Source organism: Mustela lutreola, chromosome 3, assembly GCF_030435805.1.
Source record: "Mustela lutreola isolate mMusLut2 chromosome 3, mMusLut2.pri, whole genome shotgun sequence".
Taxonomy (NCBI): Eukaryota; Metazoa; Chordata; class Mammalia; order Carnivora; family Mustelidae; genus Mustela; species Mustela lutreola.
The window spans coordinates 24115311-24134446 of NC_081292.1; the positions used below are offsets into that span (position 1 = coordinate 24115311).

The 19136-nt window shown below is 37.4% G+C and overlaps 1 pseudogene; it reads right to left on the reverse strand.

Annotated features, from left to right (window-relative positions):
• Positions 1 to 1307: 1307 nt before the first annotated feature.
• LOC131827811 (probable mitochondrial glutathione transporter SLC25A39) lies at positions 1308 to 18550 on the reverse strand (annotated as a pseudogene).
• Between the last annotated feature and the right edge of the window lie 586 nt (positions 18551 to 19136).

Sequence of the window (19136 nt, forward strand, 5' to 3'; positions counted from 1 at the left end):
TCAGAGTCCACAGTCTCTCATGGTTTCTCTCCCCCTCCGATTTCCACCCCCCTTCAATTTACCTTTCCTTCTCCTAATAATTTGTTTTTCTAACTTCATCTGCATTTGGTCAGTTTTAGCCTAATTGGATATTATGAAATGTACTCATGGTTTGGAGGAGCAGTAATTCATGCACATGATAAAGTTATCCTTTATAATTAAGTAAGCTCTTAGATGAACAGTTCTTGGTCCGGCGTACTCATATTTTATATCAGCTACTATGGTGAATGGTGTAGCACCTAATTATTTCTTATTTCCTGTAGCATCTTTAATGGAAAATGTCATCCATCAGCTACTGTACAAAGTTTCAATCTAAATGGTTGGATTAACCAGGGTGACCCTGGAAAGTAAAGAAATGAATGCATCACTGAGGGCATAACTACTGGCAATCTGTTAAGATTTTTATAGCTTGTATAGTTAAAATTCCCCCCATATTATTATGAACTGTTGTGTTTTAAGGATTGAGTGTTTTCATCGGTGATGGCTCCTGTTGTGTGAAATGCCTTCAGGAGACAAACTATGCATAATGCAAAACCTTGTGAATGAGGTATTTACTATTACACAGGAGCAGCAGACGGCCTCTTAGACTTACAGAGTAACAGCGGAGCAACACACCCACAGATGCAGACAGGATTAAATTTATTGGGCTCCTTCAGGGGTGAGAGACATACTTAGAACATTTTATATGTAATATGGCTTGAATTAATAGATGCTTTTAATTAGCCTAGCTTTCAGAAAACCTGAGAGAACATCAAATCCCTATTTGGGCACAAAGAATGTTTAAGCAAATGCACCATCAAACCATACTACCATGTTTTTACTAGAGCTATTATTATGCTGTATCTCAATTAGAGCTTTTATCTTATCGATATTAAAAAAACTTGCAGCCGTGTTTTTCAGGCTGCACAAGGCATCACCTTATTAACACATGTTTTGGGAAATCAAGCCGCGCTTAGGCTTAGCATATGCTTCCCGTTCTCTATTTTTCTTTGCCTTCTCCACCGTAGTAATTTTACACCTACACTGAAGACATTTTGCCCAGATGTAATGTTCCTGAGTTTTCTGTTTTGCTATTGAAAGTGTAGGGAAAAAAATGTACCGGAAAATCTCAGTTGACAAAACATTTCCATCAGCCTGATGTAGATTTACTAGTCCTCATTAAGAGATCGTCTCTATTCAGACTCTCTGGATTTATCGTGTGTATACATACAGGGTTTTAGGAATTCCAAGGGTTTCTGAGAGCTTTAGCTCTTCCTGTGACTGGTTGATCATCGGCGTGTGAAGTGTCGGACACGATCAGAGCACAGGGGAAATATGTCAGCATCTCGGTCAGGTGCCAGGAGAAGTTCCAGGTCCTGAATAAATTTTCCCTGCGTAAACAGAATGTCCAAGGCAAATTCAATCCCAGTTCTGTTTTGTCCTCTCCATGGCTACAAGTGGAGATAGGGGATTTTAGAGGGACAGTCTGTTTTTTTTTTTTTTTTTTTTCAATGGTTTGTAAGATTTACCGGTCTTTTGGGGTCATAGATACTTTGCTATGGTAATGAGAATAACCTCCAGACCAAAGCTGGCCCTGAGGTCTTTAGGTTTCTGAAATGCTATACTAAATTGAATTTATTTTATGAATAATTATGTGCAGCTGGCTCTGCTCCCTGCCTGGATCAAGTATTGGATGATAATAGGAAGCCTGGCTGGGATTTGGAATTAGTAGTGGTTTGAGGCTAGGAGCCCTGGTAAAGAGTGAGATTGGTTTAGAGAAGGATAGAGGAGAAATACTGACAGACTGTTTTGTAACACGTGTCTTTATGTTTACAGGCAGCTGACTTTGCTGACAATTGATGACGTTATTCTTACCATAGATTGTAGAATCATAAGACCTGTTTTCTAATCATGGATCTTTCCTTACTGGCATTTTTCCCTTTGGTAATTTTCTTAATCTCTCAAATGCTCTGTTTTCTTTTTCTTTTTAGATTTTAATTATTTATTCAGTGGGGCGGTAGTGGGAAGGAGCAGAGGAAGAAGGGGAGAAGATCCAAAAGTAGCCCGACCCAGGGCTAGATCTCACAACCCAGAGATCAAGAGTCAGTGGCTCAACTGAGCAAGCCACCAAGGCACACAGCTCTATTTTCTTATTTATAATAGGATGTAATGATTCTATTTTAATGAGGGATATCATAAGCATTAAGCACCTTTAAGATGACTAAATGGTTAGCAAGGAATTCCGGGTGAACCCTGGGTGTTCGTGCCCTGTGGATGTCACAGAGGACAATGGATCTGTAGAAAAAAAATTTTAATATATCAGGCTGTGAAATTCTGAGGATAAGAACTGTATCTAATATCACTTTGCATAACATTCAACACAGTGTGGAGTATATAGTGAACACCACACGTGTTGAATTAATTGAATGATGTAGATCCAATTGTAAGGAGAGAGAGAAAGCTGGCGGCGTCCTGTTAGACCCAGTTATCTGCTGTGGAACAGCATTTATGAGACTGGAATCGTCGGTTCCAAAATTTTCTCATCATCATAAGTGTGAGTTATTAGTTCACTGACTGCAGTATTCTTTTCTTGCCATTCTTTTAGACTCAAAACATATCAATATACCATTTTAGATAATTTGAGGAATAAAAACAATATTATAAGTAGGTAGTGGAGAATTTATTACCACGGTACTATGTTAACATTAAGAAATCCCTGCCAGAGATACAGTTTAGTACTTATGAAAACAAATCCTAAACACTAAAAAATGTTATTCATTGCCATTGATAGTTCTTTATACACTTACAGAAGACGTTTCTCTACTTTCCCCTCCAAATTAGATTATTATGTTGGGCTTTGATGTGCAGTATGAAAACTGTGCTTGTAGAAGGTGACAGTAGAGTAGATAATTCATAAAACTTGTTTCTGCTTATTTGGATAGTTTTTTCTCTGTACGTCTCTTTTTAAAATTTCAGCTTCATTGCAGTTTTTATTTATTGGCTTGTAATATCTTTTAACTGTTAGCAAAGTATTATTGTAATATTGGCATATTACTAATAATGGAATTTTTTTTAAAGATTTTATTTATTTATTTGAGAGAGAGACAGTGAGAGAGAGCATGAGCAAGGAGAAAGTCAGAGGGAGAAGCAGACTCCCCGTGGAGCTGGGAGCCCGATGCCAGACTCGATCCCGGAACTCCGGGATCATGACCTGAGCCGAAGACAGTCGTCCAACCAACTGAGCCACCCAGGCATCCCACTAATAATGGAATTTTATTTCCTAGAAAAAGTAACCATTTCAGCTTCATTTTTTAATTAATAAGTACTATAATATGGCTTTTTCCAGTTAAGATTTCAAAAAATTCTTAAAGGATAGGTCTCCTAAAAAATAAAAAATTCCTCCCACTTAGACTTTAAGAATAACACAGTATATGTGCTATGATCAGTGCTGTGAATGGTATGACTGAAGAGTCACAGACCTGTACCTCTAAACAAGTAATACAAATTATAATATAATAAAACATATTATAAAATATAGCAACATATAAATAATATAACATAAAACATATTATATAATAAAACAAATTATATGTTAATAAAATTTTTAAAAGAATAATTTGACACTAGTTTATTTCTAAATAAATAATTTTCTAAAATTTATAATTTTAACATTAATTAATTAAATTAATAAATAGTAATAAAATTAATATTTCTAAAAAATAAATTTGACACTAGTTTATTTCTAAAGAATATGTTTAGTTTTATATTTAACCTCCCAGAAATTAGCGTAATTTATCTGGTCTGGGCCTATATGTGTGTGTGTGTGTGTGTGTGTATACATATATATTTTTAAAATATTTTATTTATTGAGAGAGAGAGAGAACAAGCAAGGGGAGGCCAGAGGAAGAGGCAGACTCCCTGCTGAACAGGGATCCCAATATGGAGCTCTATCCCAAGAGCCTTGGATCATGACCTGGGCTAAAGGCAGGTACTTAACTGACTGAGCCTTCCAGGTACCCCAAATATCTCCTTTTTCTTATAAGTAAATTCCTAAAGATTGAGATGATAGAATTGTTTCAGTAATGGCCAGAAAGAGGCAAAGAATCTGGGAGAACATGCTTCCAACAAAATAAGACAAAAAAGGATATTCAGGGTAAAGCACTTTATTTATTTGTTTGTTTGTTTTTAAGAAGTTCATCATCTTTAGACTTAAGGAGTGTGGATACAGACTACACCAGACCCAGGGTTTTGAGTCTGCTGGGAGTAGACACAGCTATGGCAAACACAGGGAAATGGTGAGAGGGGAGGGGACACATAGTAGGCTCTAACTTGGCAGGGATGGTGGAAAATTGATGATCATGGGGGGTTGGAAATGAGGAGCAGCAGGAAGAAAGTTGTCTAAGATGGGGTCTGGCAGGCCCAGAGGGCAGCCCCCTTTGTCTGGGGCTCATAGTTGAGAGGGAAGGAAAATGAGGCCCTCCTCTCAGTGCTAAGGACCAGGCTCTTGGCTCAAGTTCCTTCTGCCCCACCCTCATCCATGGAGGAGATAGGGTCCTTGCCCCCTGGCTCCTTTCAAGAACCCAGAGGCTTTCCCCATTGAACCTCTGGAAGAAGCTTTTGCTGAACTCAACTCATAAGAGCTGATCATGATGACGCATGAGGGAGGGGTGCCGCTGAAGCCCCTTGTCCTGGGAAGGAGGCCCCGTGAGCTCCCCAGACATCCCTCAGCTGGATCCTCTGTAACAGCGGCAGTCAGGCGGAGAGGGTAAGGGAGGGGTGTCACTCTCACAGCCTCCAGAGTTCTCAGTGTGACCTGGCCTTGAGTCTCCACCCTGGGGAAGGGTAGAGTCTGCACAGCTGCCAGCTGCCGCCATCCCTGAGATGCCACCAGCCACAAAGCCCACGGGTGCTTTGTCCTTTGGCCTGAGCCCACTCAATCAGCTCTTCACCAGCTCATAGTTGAACCAGTACAGAGCAGAAAAGGGTGCATCCTGAAGGGAAGTGAGGTCCCAGCCCTGCCACACTGATCACCAGGTGCCCTGGGTCACGGCCTCCCAGACAGGAGCACCAGCCACGGTGTAACATGTGCAGAGCTAGCAGTTTTGTCCACACTAGCTCCAGGGAGCTTGTCACTGTCACGGTGCCCATGCTAGCTGGTGCCCCCGCCACCCTGTGTGCGAAGAGGTCAAAAGTTGGGTCAACCAAAAAGAAGGCCTTGGGTTGGGTTGGCTGTAGGCAGGGAAGTACGAGGCAGAGGTTGGCATAGTCACAACCAGGTGGCTGGGAGGCTGCTCCACAGGGTCCTGGTGACCTCATGTCTTATCATCTTCACCACGGCAGTCATGGTGCCAGAGAAGGGAGCATGTCCTGAAACCAGATGGCACAGCAGGCACTGTTTGGGCACAGGATCCAGGGCTCCAGGGCACCACTGCAGTAGAAGTGGTACTTCCTCTTGGCCTACTTGCATTTCATATCTTTTGATATATACCAGAAGTGGTATATGAGAGTGGGCTCCAGAGTCTGCAAGAGGGCATTGGCTTATTGGCCAACGAGGGACACCGTGACTGCAAGCATACCTTCACCACACCCAGGGGTGTCATGAAGAGGGAGGTGACCAAAACTTCAATGCTTGAGGCCACTATTCATTGGAGGGGCTACTGTCCCCAGGGTCCTGGTCAAGCTTATAGCTTCAGTGCTGGCTGTAGGCTGGTGCTCATGCAACAAGGTGCCCATGGTGGCTCCTCAGCTGGTGCATTGTCCACATGCCCTCTAATCTCTTTTACTACATTCTGTATTTTAGATAATTGTAATCTCTGAAATAAGAATTTACCTGGGGCTTGCAACCATCAGAAAACAATGCCAGATGGAGAGCTATAACTAACCAATTGATTGGTTTTAATTATGACGTCTATGCAAGCAGTGTCCAAATGGGAAAATTTCATATCAGTGGGATTCTCTCGAGTCAGATTCCAGAGTCAAGCTTCCTCACCTAACTTGCAGAAATTTCCTAGAGACTGAGATATACACTGAAATCTTTCCCTCTTTGCAAATCTTCACCTCTCCCAACACCTTCCAAATAATCTTTCATTCTACTTTCCAGAAAAAAAAAAAAAATTGAAGCTCTCAATTTCTACTCATCACTACAAAACTATAAAGCTACCCAAATCTTAACCACCATTAGATGTTTCACTTTTATACATACAGTTCTTTTTTTCTCCTATGTAAAGATAATCCTTCTAGTGTGCTTTAGATGTATTTCCTCCAGATCCCTACCAAATATCAATGCCCTCTCAATTGTCCTTTTCTCCGATACATCTTTTTGTTGCTGAAACATTAAATCTCATTTCCCCATAACAGCCAAACTTAAAAAACAAACAAACAAACAAACAAACAAACAAAAACAGCAAACAAAAAAACTCTTCTAATTTTTTTTTTTTTTCTATTTCACTTGCTTTTCAATCTGAGGAAGATTTCTTCTTCTATTACTACTCCTGAAGTAGTTCTCCCTAAGGTTAGCAAGCCTCTCTATGTTGCTAAATTCAAAGGACTGATTTCAAAATTTGCCTAACTTAATTCTCAGTGATTTTTAGTAATCCCATTGTGCTGTGCTTTATTCCTACTTGTCTGGTAGTTCTTTGCCAACCCAACTTGGTAGTTCATTTTTCTCTAACTGGTAATTAAATATTAAAAACAAAAGTTTACTAAGGCTTTCCTTGGTCCATATTCTCCAAACTTAATTCAAACTTTGGTTTCAGTCACCACCTATATTTCAAGGACTTCCAACTTTTTATATACAGTTCAGACCTCTGTTCCGAACTCTATAGATTTAACTCTTAATTCCATTTCTTCACTTGGGTTTTTCCCTTATTTTTCCTTTGGTACCCATATACAAATCATCACCAAGTAGTGCATATTTTATTTTCCCACATCACTGCTATGATGGTCCAAGTATAGACAGACACAATTAATTATTTGTAAGGAATAAATTCTTAACTAATTTCACTGCATCCATTTTCATCGCCTCATATTCTGTCTTCTAGGTTATCGCCATAATAGTCTTTAAAAATCCCAAAATTGATTTTATTCTCTATTGCACAATTAAAGCCTTCCAGAAACTGTCATTGCTCTTTGGATAAAGAATAAATATCTTCAATAAGCCTGTGTTTCAAGCATATTCTCCATGACATGCCTGGACTCTGCATATCTCTCCATCCTCTTCGTGTACCAACCTCCAACTTTTTCTCTGAAGTTGAGATGTCCTGGCCTCCTTTCACATCCTCAGATTCCTGCCCAGGGTTTTTGCATGAGTTGTAAACTCTGCCCAGAAAGTTCTTCTTTCAACCTCCTCACTTCATGTATTTCAGCTCAAGCCTACTTCTTGATAAAATTGTTTTCCTAACCTCTTATTATAGTTATACTCACTTTTAATATTTTTAATTAAGGCATTTATTTTTCCCATTTTATTGAGGTATAATTATCAAATAAAATTGTATGTATTTAAGGTATATAGCATGATGATTTTATATCAGTATACATTATAAAATGATTACCATAATCAAGCTAATTAACACATACATCACCTCACATAGTTGACATTTTTTGTGTGTGGTTAAGAACATTTGAGATCTACTCTCTTAGCAGATTTCAAGTAAGCAGTATTATTAACTAAGTCACCGTACTGTTCATTAGATTTTCAGATCTTACTCATATTGTAACTGAAAGTCTGTACATTTTGACCAACATCTCCCTATTTTCCCCACCTCCCAACCCCTAGCAACCACCATCTACCTTCTGCTTATGTGAGTTTGACTTTAGATTCCACATGTGAGATTATACAATATTGTGCTTTCTGTGTTTGGTTTATTTACCTTAATGTCCTTGAAGTTCATCCATGTTGTTGCGAATAACAAGATTTACTCTTTTTTTGTATGGCTGAATAATTTTCTATTATGAATGTATTATGACATATTTTCTTTGTCCATTAATCTGTTTATGGACACATAGGTTGTTTTTTTATGTCTTGGCTATTTTGAAAAATGTTGGCTGCAATGAACATAGAAGTACATATATCTCTTTAAGATATTAATTTCGTATCTTTCGATCTATACCAGAAGTTGTATTGATAGATCATGGGGTAGTTGTATTTTTAATTTTTTGAGGAAACCCCATTTTCCAAAATGGTGTACCAATTTATATTCCTAACACAGTGTACAAGAATTTCCTTTTCTCCACACCCTCACTGACACTTGTTATCTCTGGTCTTTTTGATAATAGCCATCCTAACAAATGTGAGATGCTATCCCCAGTTTTAATTTGCATTTCCCTGATGGTTAGTGATGTTGAGCATCTTTTTATATATATACTGGTCATCTGTAAGTCTTTTTTGGAAAAATGTCTAATATTTTTTTCTTAAAATCATGTTCTTTTTCTTCTATTATCTCCATTTGTAAGTATACTTTTTCTCATTTCTGTGAAAACTTGCATTTTTGCAACACTGCATCCTCACCAGTGTTTTTTAAAAACTTTATTGAGGTATAGTTGATACTCAAAATTGTATACATTTAATGTATATATCTTGATGACTTTGGGTATATGCATAATCCTTAATACCAGTGCCACAATAAAGATATTTATATATCTATCACCTTTCCTTATGTTCTTTTGTGTATGTGTTTTTGGATTTATTTGTTTGTTGAAAAAAATCACTTAGCATGAGCTCTGTCTTCTTCATGTATTTTAAAGTGCACCGTATGTTACTCTTAAGTACAGGTACTCTGTTGTACAGCAGATCACTAGAACTTCCAGTGCATTAAGCATCAATACCACATGACTCAGGAATTCTCTTCTTAGGTATATATCCCAAAGAATTAAAAGCTGGTGTACAAACAAAAACAGGTATATGAATGGCTGTCACAGGATGATTCAGTAACTGAATGGTGGAAATAAGCCACCTGTCATCAACTGCTAAATGGGTAAATAAAATGTGGTACATCCATGCAATGTGAAATTATTTCAGTCATTAAAATAAATGAAATACAAATAAATGATACAAATTGGATCAAAATTGAAAGTGTGCTGATTGAAAAAAGCCAGAATAGATAAATTCATAGAAATAAAAAGCAGATTAATATCAGGGATTTGGGGAGGAAGGGATTGAGAGTGACTGCTTAATGGGAATGGACTTTCCTTGTAATGTGATGAAAATATTCTGGAACTAGCTAGTAGTGATACTTCCCCATCATAATGAATATATTATATGCCATGGAACTGTATACTTTAGAATGATAAAATTGTTAAATTTTTATATGTATTTTAATTATATAAACACACACGTTGGGATGCCTGGGTGGTTCAGTGGGTTAAAGCCTCTGCCTTCAGCTCAGGTCATGATCCTGGGATTTTGGCATAGAACCCCACATTGGGCTCTCTCTTCAGAGAGGAGCCTGCTTCCTGCTCTCTCTCTGCCTGCCTCCCTGCCTACCTGTGATCTCTGTCTGTCAAGGAAGTAGATAAAATCTTTAAAAAAAATCATAAATTAATTGACTAGGTCATGGAGGGTTTTTTAATTACCAGATATTTATTGAATCAGAGGCTGTACTCTAGGATCGAGGGTAAAATGGAACAAAATCAGCATTGAGCCTTCATTCTTGTGGTATTTACACTCAAGGAAATAATGAGTCAAATCACTACAGAAATAAAAGGATTATAATAATCTAATTAATATGTGTTGTTTGAGTTAGACACATTGAAAATACCCAATAAAATAATAAATACAAAATTATTATTATTGTTTTTAATTTTCATCCTTGAAATAACATATCCACTCTGTTCCACAGAGTGTTCCACAGAGTGGATCTGTTATTGTAGCCATCTTGAAAATTTGTACAGTGAGTCACAGGGATTGACACCTGACATTTATGGCTCATTCAGTGGAAGCCGTCAGCATCTCTGAGATTTTTAATATGTATTCATGTAAGTAGGTGTTAAAGCACATTCATACATGTACAGTACACACACACATGCACACACATAGAATAATATTGCTGCAAATACTCAGAATTCTTTTTTGTTATGCCTGAAAATAGCTTGTTCTAGTGCATATTTTCAATCAACTCACTTTTCCTGTGTTTATTTTCTGTATTTAATTTTTTTTTCGCTTGTAGACAACAGAAACTTATTTTTCAAAGACCTAGAAGCTGGGAGTCTTATGAATTTCAGAACAATCTGAAATCTTTATGCTCTTTTCAAACATAATATCAACTCCCATGCCTTGGTATGTTGTTGGATTCTCTGAAACCACAATTCCATGCACCGTATGTGAATTAAATCTCTTGCAGGTATCCGGCTACTTCAGATTCTAACCATGTAGAGTTCCTTGGTGGTAAGTCTTTTATCTTGGAATCACAAAGAGAAACAAATTCAAACCAGTTTTACATTTAAACACACGATTACATAATAGACACTCCATAAAAGCAATAAACATTTGAATTCTAAAAATAGATTGATTTATTATTAGTAAATAGCAGAACCTCATGAGCCCAAACATTATTCTTCCTATTGCCCCTTATTTGGCGTGGTACAATGAACTTGCACTGCTAGCAAAACAGGAGCTCCTGATTCATTCCAATCAGCTAACTATAAATTCTCACAGTACAAAAATCACCAATTCCTTTCTTTTGTGCTTTGCTGGCATAATTTAAGTATTTGAGCAGTCATTTGTTAAGTGATCCAGCTCCTTGGATTTCGGCTTTCCAAGACACTTCTGACATCCGCTAATGTGCTCACTTGAGTAATGTTTTCCATTGCACAGACATTTATATAGCCTTCCGTGTTTTCAGATGGTTCCCATAGAAAGATGCTATTCAAGTCAAGATTTTGCAACAAATGTTATTATCATCAATATAACAAATAAACAGTTCTTTCTTCTGTTGATTTTTAAAAACTCAAAAAAAAAATCACAATATATAATATGTGCTAGACTAAGGTTATAGGAGATCTAATGGCATTAATGGTGATATATTATGAATGTATCATGTTCATTATTTTTCTCATTGTTGTCAGGGTTGTTTTTTTTTCTCTAACTAGTATTCCTAGTTTTGGAGAAATACCCCACTCTCACTTCAAACACACAATTCTATAGAGGTGGAAAATCTTTATTCTGAGCACAGGGGAATGGTAGCATTTCTAAGCACCTTACATATATTCATTGATCTCATGACATTTGTATTGGATAAGCACTATTGTTATTCACAATTTACTGGGAATAATAAGGTCCAGAAAAATTAAGTAACTTTCTAAAAGTCACATGGTTAATTAGTATCAGAGATGAGATTTGAATAAAACAATCTGTTTCCTAAGTTCGGTCTCTTCCTATACTTCAAGCCAAGCTTGTTGTTTAGTCTGCTGGGGTTGCTCTAGCCAATTATGATAGACTGAGTGAATTAAACAACAAACTTATTTTTTCCAGTTCTGAAAACCTTGAAGTCCGAAGTTAAGATACCAGCAGATTTGGTTCTTGGTGAGAACTCTCTTTCCAGTTTGTGGGTGGAGAGCCGTCTTCTTGTAGCCTCACATGGTGGACACCCAGAGAGAGAAGCAAACTCTCTCCTGTTTCTTCCTATAAGGTCACTAATCCTATCATGTGGTCTACACACTCATGACCTAATTACCTAATTACCCAAAGGCCCCATATGCAAATACCATCACACTGGGGAATGCAGTTTTAACATACGAGTTTTGTGGGGCTACAAACATGAAGTCCGTTACCCTAATGTTTCTTGAAATTTTCACTTTACGGCTCACCTTGGGAAGGTCTGAATCTAGGATCTGCCAGGAGGTGGTATTTCCCACCTGTGGAGAATGGCAGCTTGAAAAAAAATGAAGCCAGTGTGGAGAAAGAAAGCATGCTGAGAGAAAGAGTGCTGGCAGTATTAGGGATTTGTTTTTATTGCTCTGGAGAACACTTACATGCTAGCATTTTTCTGTGCTTTGGGTGGTCACTACTTTTTCTTTCTGGCAATCGAATGGGTTTTCTAAAGCACTCATCTAAAACAATGTTTTATTAGTAGCAAGTAGACTTGTTGGCCACTAAAAAAGATACAAAGGTGTTCGGAGATAAGGTCAGAGAGGCAACAGGAGTGGGGGCAGGTACACCATTGGATACCTTTCCCTTACATTCACAGTGAAGTTGGGAGCCATTTCAGATTTTTGAGGAGAGAAGTGGCCTCATCTCTGTTTTGGGAGAATCACTTATAGTGGTAACTTATGTATCAGAATAAAGGAAAGAAGAAAGGAGACCAGTTGGGGGCCTTTGCAATGAATCAGGTGAGAGGTGTTGTGCATGGCGGAGGGTAGTTCCAATGGAGAGAATGAAATGTAAGGAGGAACCAGGGGGGTTTCTTCATGGCTTTAGAAGTACGGTGTAAGAGAAACTGACAATCTAGGATGGCCCCCAAAGATTTAAGTTTGAGCAGCCAAAATTTTGCAGTCACCAGCAAGTGAAATGAAGAAGATTGTATAAGCAGTTAATAGAGAGAAGATCAGGATTTTAAGAATCCATGAGCAGAAGGAGTGGTCAATAGTATCAAACACTATACAGTTAATCTGTAAAATACAGGCTGAAAAAATTCCAGATTTATTTGATTATTAATGCTGAATTTGTAAGAGTTGATGCACTGCACTGGTACATAAGATACCAGATCATAAAATTAGAAATAACGAATGATAGGTAAGGATAGGGATCTAGTGGTGAAAATCAACATTCTCAAGAAATGTACTTCTAAAGAAATGGAGATAAAATTCTAGCCAGAGAAGGACAAGGGTTGGAAAGGATACTTAAACATAATTTTATAGAAATGGAAAAAATAATTTCTTACATATTTCAAAGCATACGTCATTACAGCATATTTACATTTCTTATGTGTGTGCAATGCATATGGCTATAATTTAATGGAGAAATGTAAAATATTTCCCTGCTTTTCAGAATATTTATCTCGGGATGAGTTAAATCAGGAGCAATTTTCAATGAACATGACTTTTTCACCTTAACAAATTATAAAGGAAGTATACTTTCCTGGGTACGCTCCAATATGATTAAACTAATGACATGTAATATCTGTGAGAACATCTACTTTCCTCCACCTATTACTTTGTGTTTCCTGAAACTTTGCCTCTCCTCAAAAGTGTTTGCAATCAGCTGGTGACAGACTACGTTTTTAAAAATTAATAACAGTCTATTAGTGACACAGTTCTTTGTCTTAGTTATGTTGTATTACCTCACTTTCATTCAGGTGATCATTTTTTCCCAAATGATGTAAGAATAATTCGTGCTAACTCTTTCCTAAAGTTCCTTGTGGTGAATGTGACATTTTAAAACTCACTAGTGTTATCTTAAACCAGGAACCTAAAAACTGTCCCTCTTTCCCCCATGCCATAGAGATTGATGGCTGAACAAAACAGCTGTTTTTTCCTTTTTTCTGAGGCAAAGAATCTTGGTTTTTTTTAGAGGGAGACACAACTGTTCAAAGTGAGTATTTTATTTCCCAAACGTCTTTGTTCCAAGTGATTGACATGTGACTAATTTGGGGTCAATGGCATGAACAGAAACACAGGCATACCTTGATTTATTCAGCTTTGCAGTTATTTATTTATTTTTTTTAACAAATTGAAGGTTTATGGAAACCCTGCTTTTTTTTTTTTTTAAACATATGGAAGGTTTATGGAAACCTTGCATTGACCAAGTCTATTGGCATCATTCTTCCAATAGCATTTGCTCACTTTGTGTCTTTGTGGCTCATTTTGGTAATTCTCATAGTATTTCAAACTTTTTTTCATTATTATTATATCTGTTAAAGTAATCTGTGATTAGTGATCTTTGATATTATTGTTGTCATTGTTTTGGGGCACCATGAAGCACACCCATACACAACATCAAATGTAATTGATAAATGTGTGTGTCTGGGCTGCTACATCCACCAGCCATTCCCCCATCCCTCCTCCTTTCCTCAGATTTCTCTATTGCCCAAGACACAACAATATTAAAATTAGTTAACAACCCTATGATGGGCTCTAAGTGTTCAAGTAAAAGAATCATACATCTCTCATTTCAAATCAAAAACTAAAAATGGTTAAGCTTAGTGAGGGAGGCATGCCTAAAGTTGAGAGAAACAGAAAGCTAAAAACGTCTTGCACCAAAAAGTTGGCCAAGTTGTGAATGCAAAAGCAAGTTCTTAAAGGAAGTCAAAAGTGCTACTCTTGTATTCAGAAGATCTAGCTAAGGTAACTCATAAAGGTGGTAGTGCTAAACAACAGATTTTCAATATAGACAAAACAGTTTTCTATTGGAAGAAGATGTCATCTAGGACTTTCCTAGCTAGAGAGGAGAAGTCAATGTCTGGCTTCAAAGCCTTAAAGGCTAGACTGACTCTCTTATTAAGGGCTAATGCAGATGGAGACTTTAAATTAAAACCAGTGCTTGCTTACCAATCTGAAAATCAAAGGGCCCTTAAAAATTATATAAAATCTACTCTTTTTGGCTCAATGAATGAACACGAAAGCCTGGAAGACATCAGTCAGTCTACAGCATGGTTTACTAAATATTTTAAGCCCACCACTGAGAACTACTGCTCAGAAAAGAAAGATTGCTTCCAAAATATTACTACTCATTGACAATACATCTGGTTACCAAGAGCTGTGATGCAGATGTGCAGTGAGATTAATATTGTTTTCATGCCTGCTAATGCAATATAAATTCTGCATCCCATGAATCAAGGACTAATTTCAACTTTTAAGTCTTATTACTTAAGAAAATTTTGTAAAGCTGTAGCTGCCATAGACAGTGATTCCTCTAATGGATTTGGGCCAAGTAAATTGAGAGCCTTCAGGAAAGGATTCACTATTCTAGGGGCCATGAAAAACACTTATGTTTCATTAGAGGAGTTCAAAATATCAACATGAACAAAAATTTGGAAAAAAAATTGATCCAGTCTTCATGGATGACTTCTGGGGGTTTCAGAGTTCAATGGAGGAAGAAAATACAGATGTGGTGGAAACAGCAAGAGAAGTAGAATTAGAGAGAGAGTGTGTATGTGAGGGAGAAACAGAGGGATAGGGAGAGCGAAAATCTCAAACAAAGTTCCCACTGAGTGGGGAGCGTGAAAGTGGGCTCCATCTCAAGGCCAAAGATCATGATTTCAGAAACCAAGAGTTGCATGCTTAACTGACTGAGCCACCCAAGTACCCAAAGAGAAGCAGGATTAGAAGTGGAGCCTGTATATGAGATTGAATTGTTGTAGTCTCGTGAAAAAAATCTCAAGTTGCTTTTATGCGTGAGCAAAAAAACATGGCTTATTGAAGTGGATTCTACTCCCCGTGAAGATGCTGTGAAGATTGTCAAAATGACAGCAAAGGATTTAGAATATTATATAAATTTAGTTGATAAAGCAGCAGTGGGGTTTGAGAAGATTGACTTTTGAAAGAAGTTCTGTGGGGAAAATGCCATAAAACAGCTTTGTATGCTACAAATAACTCTTTTGTGAAAGAAGAGTCAATCCATGTGGCAAACATAATTGTCTTGTTTTAAGAAATTGCCACAGCCACTTTAGCCTTCAGCAACTACCACCCCGATCAGTTAGCAGCATTCCACAAAGAGGCAACAAACTCCATCAGCAAAAAAGATTACGTTTGACTTGCTGGAAGCTCAGATAGTGCTTAGCATTTTTAGCAGTAAAGCGTTTTTAATTAGGTTATGTATGTTGTTTTAGACTTAAGGATTTTGCGTGCTTAATACACTACAGTATAGTGTAAATATAACTTTTATTTTCATTGGGGAACTGAAAAACTCATTTGGCTCCCTTTATTGTGATACTTGCTTTATTGCAGTTGTCTGGAACTGGAACCACACCATCTCCATGGTATGGCTGTAGTCTTGTGGCAGTTTCTTGGACATTTATTTAAATAACATTTGCCTCATACCCTCTTTCCTTTCTCTTTATTTCTTATTACTTTTTATTAAAATAGGGTATTATTACTATTAAAATAGGGTGTTATTATTACAGTTTTAGCCATTTTCATGTGCCCAAGGACAAGTCCCTACCATAGGAATGGGAAATAATTACCTGGAATGAGCTGTATCCCTGAGGACTTTGGGGAGCAGAACTAACACGGCACCTCTGAACTTTTTGCCTCTAAATTTTTGTATGAGACAGAAATCAAGTTTTCGTTTATTTAAAGCTATTATTTGTGATCATTGTAATTTATGATTGAATCTTAAATAATATACTGTGATTCTCATGAAATTTTGTATCACTGAAGTGTAGACTAATACAACTTTTAAGTAAAGTAACTCATAATTACTATCCTATTTTTATCATCCATTTAATAGCCATATTTTAACACTTCCTTAAAAAAATGTAAGTGTTAAATATGCTAAGAAAAATGTGCAATCATGAAGGGAATTTAGCTGTGTAACCTGTACCCACATAAAGAAATAGAACATAAACAGTGGAGCAAAAGATCTTCTATAAGCCCTCGGCTTTCACCATTTGAAGACAAATACTATATTGACCTCCAACAGTATCTGTGGGTTTTGCCTCTTTTTGAAATGCAGATAGTTAGAATCATGATATAGACAGTCTTCCTTTTTGCAGGAGGGTCTGGTGTCCTTCACTCAATATTACACTTATAAGATTTGTGTGTTTTCATATAACAATTGTTTAATTTATACTCTTTTCATTGTGTAAAAAAATACACCTATATATCCATATATGTATGTGTATATATATATATATATATATATATATATATATATATATATATATAATTAATGTGGAGGTGTGTCACCTAGATCTCTCAAGGAAGGGCTTGCTGCCTGGCTGCTGGAAATATGGTCAGCATACATCCTTCAGTTCTCCACATTTTCGGGGTCTGCGTAAGTTTCAGAGAGCCACTTTTTACAGAGCTCCTATCTTTCTGCAGGGAAGCGTGCATCTGCTGAGAGTCAGGATCTAAAATCTGGTCATTTGGTTCCCATAATGGACAGTCTGATGGGCAATATCCCCTCCAGATCTCCACCCCCCAGAGATTACTGACATTATGTCAGACCTACATCACAGTTTAGTTCTTCTTCCCAGTCATGCCTCTTTCCTTTCCCCTTAACACATGCTCATTCCTAATAAACATCTTTTCCTTGTCTGTTTCATAACCAGTGACAGTTGAAACCAAGAACACAGGAGGTAAGATGGTGTTTCAGCACTAGATCACTAATGTTCGATTGGTAATGAGGACTCCCTTACTGGTGACAGGCAGAGCACAGACAATCCCAGCTACAAAGTCATGGTCCAATTATTGAAACTTTCACCAGTAGTGACCTGGGAGAATGTCACCGGTGGAAGAAAATGAATCAGGTATTGAAGAAAAAGCATTATAATAAGAAAAATGGACCAAATAGCTATTGCTGATTATCACTGGTGCTCTAGAACAATGGTTCCTAATTAAGGACAAGTTTGCTCCTGCCCTCTGCTCCCTGCCATCATGTAATGATGATCATGATCATGATTCCTATCAGAATCATCATTTCATATAGTTGAGGTCCTTATATATATGTCATTGTAAAATGGAAGTTGTTTAGCTGGGATCAATCCCAAGCAAGAACAGAGGGCCCAAGCAAGCAGCATGAGAAGATAACCAAGAATCCCATGGCACATACCAAGTCTGTATCAGTGCTCCTCCCTCCACTTACAAAGTAGGCATGTGTGGAGTGTCTTGCAACTAGCTAAATGAGGAGAAAGAAAAGAAAAATGAACAAGTTTTAGTTGACAGGTGGTTGGCTTGGAAATTGATAGTGATTATAGTACAGCCTCATTCTGGAGTGTCCATGAAAGAGATTATAGAAGACTAAACCTGCCAGTTGGAAGATCTTCAGATTGTGCCCCTGCCATCCAACTTGTGTGGAAGAAGTGTCCCAAGATTAGAAAATATATAGACTCATGGGCAGTATTAAATGAGATTGAAGGCTAGTCAGAAACTTGGAAAAAAACAAAATTAAAAAATTAAAAGTGAAGAAATAGGATGTGTGGGGGTAAAGACACACAAATACACATAGGAAAATGGTAACAAAAAATGAAGAGGGGCACTGGGGGGCAGCAGTGTCCTAGGATCTGACCCCACATCGGGCTCCCTGCTCAGCCGGGAATCTGCTTCTCCCTTCCCCTGTTCTAGTGCTCTTGCTTGTTCTCTTTCTCTTCTCTCTCTCTCATTTATTTATAAATAAATTAAATCTTTAAAATAAAAAACAAGAATGAAGAATCTATAGAGCATACATATGTCTACCACGATGCACAAACTATGCAGCAAGCACTAAATAATGATGTAGACCAAAAAAATGCCAGTTGACCAGCCAGTCTTTGCCATCAACTACTCCAATGTTGGAACAAGGGGTATACAATGAAAGTAGCCATGATGGCGGAGATGGAAGCTATGCATAGGTTCCATGACATGGACTTCCACTTTCCAAGGCTGACTTATTTACCGCCATTGCCAAATGTCCAACCTTCCAGGAACAGAGACTAGCAATGAGTTATAAATGTGTTACTATTCCTTAAGGTGACAAACTGGCTAGTTGGTTGCAGGTTGGCCATTTGGATCCTTCCACCTTAGAAGAGTCAGCAGTTTATTGTCATAGAAATAGACATGGATTTTAAGCATGGATTTGCCTTTTCTCCTTGCATGTTCACAACCAGCACTACTATTCAAGGCAATTTGAAGCAGTTGAGCCACACATGGGATTCCACATATTTCTTTATATTAAGGGGCACTTATTTTAGCAAAATTGATACAGGATTGGATCCCATGATAGTCCAATTGATCAGTTTCTCTCATTATAATTAGTGTATTTTGAGTACTAGTTAAGAAATTCTGTGTATCCCAAGTCATGAAGATATTCTCCTAGGTATTTACTAAAAGCTTTATTGTTTTATATTTCCTACTTAGATCTATAATACATCTGGAATTGATTTTCTGTGAATGGTATGAAGTAAGGACAATTTTTCCCCCATATGGATATTCAGTTGACTCACCATCATTTATTGAAAAGTTCATCCCTTCCTTTCTACACCACTTTG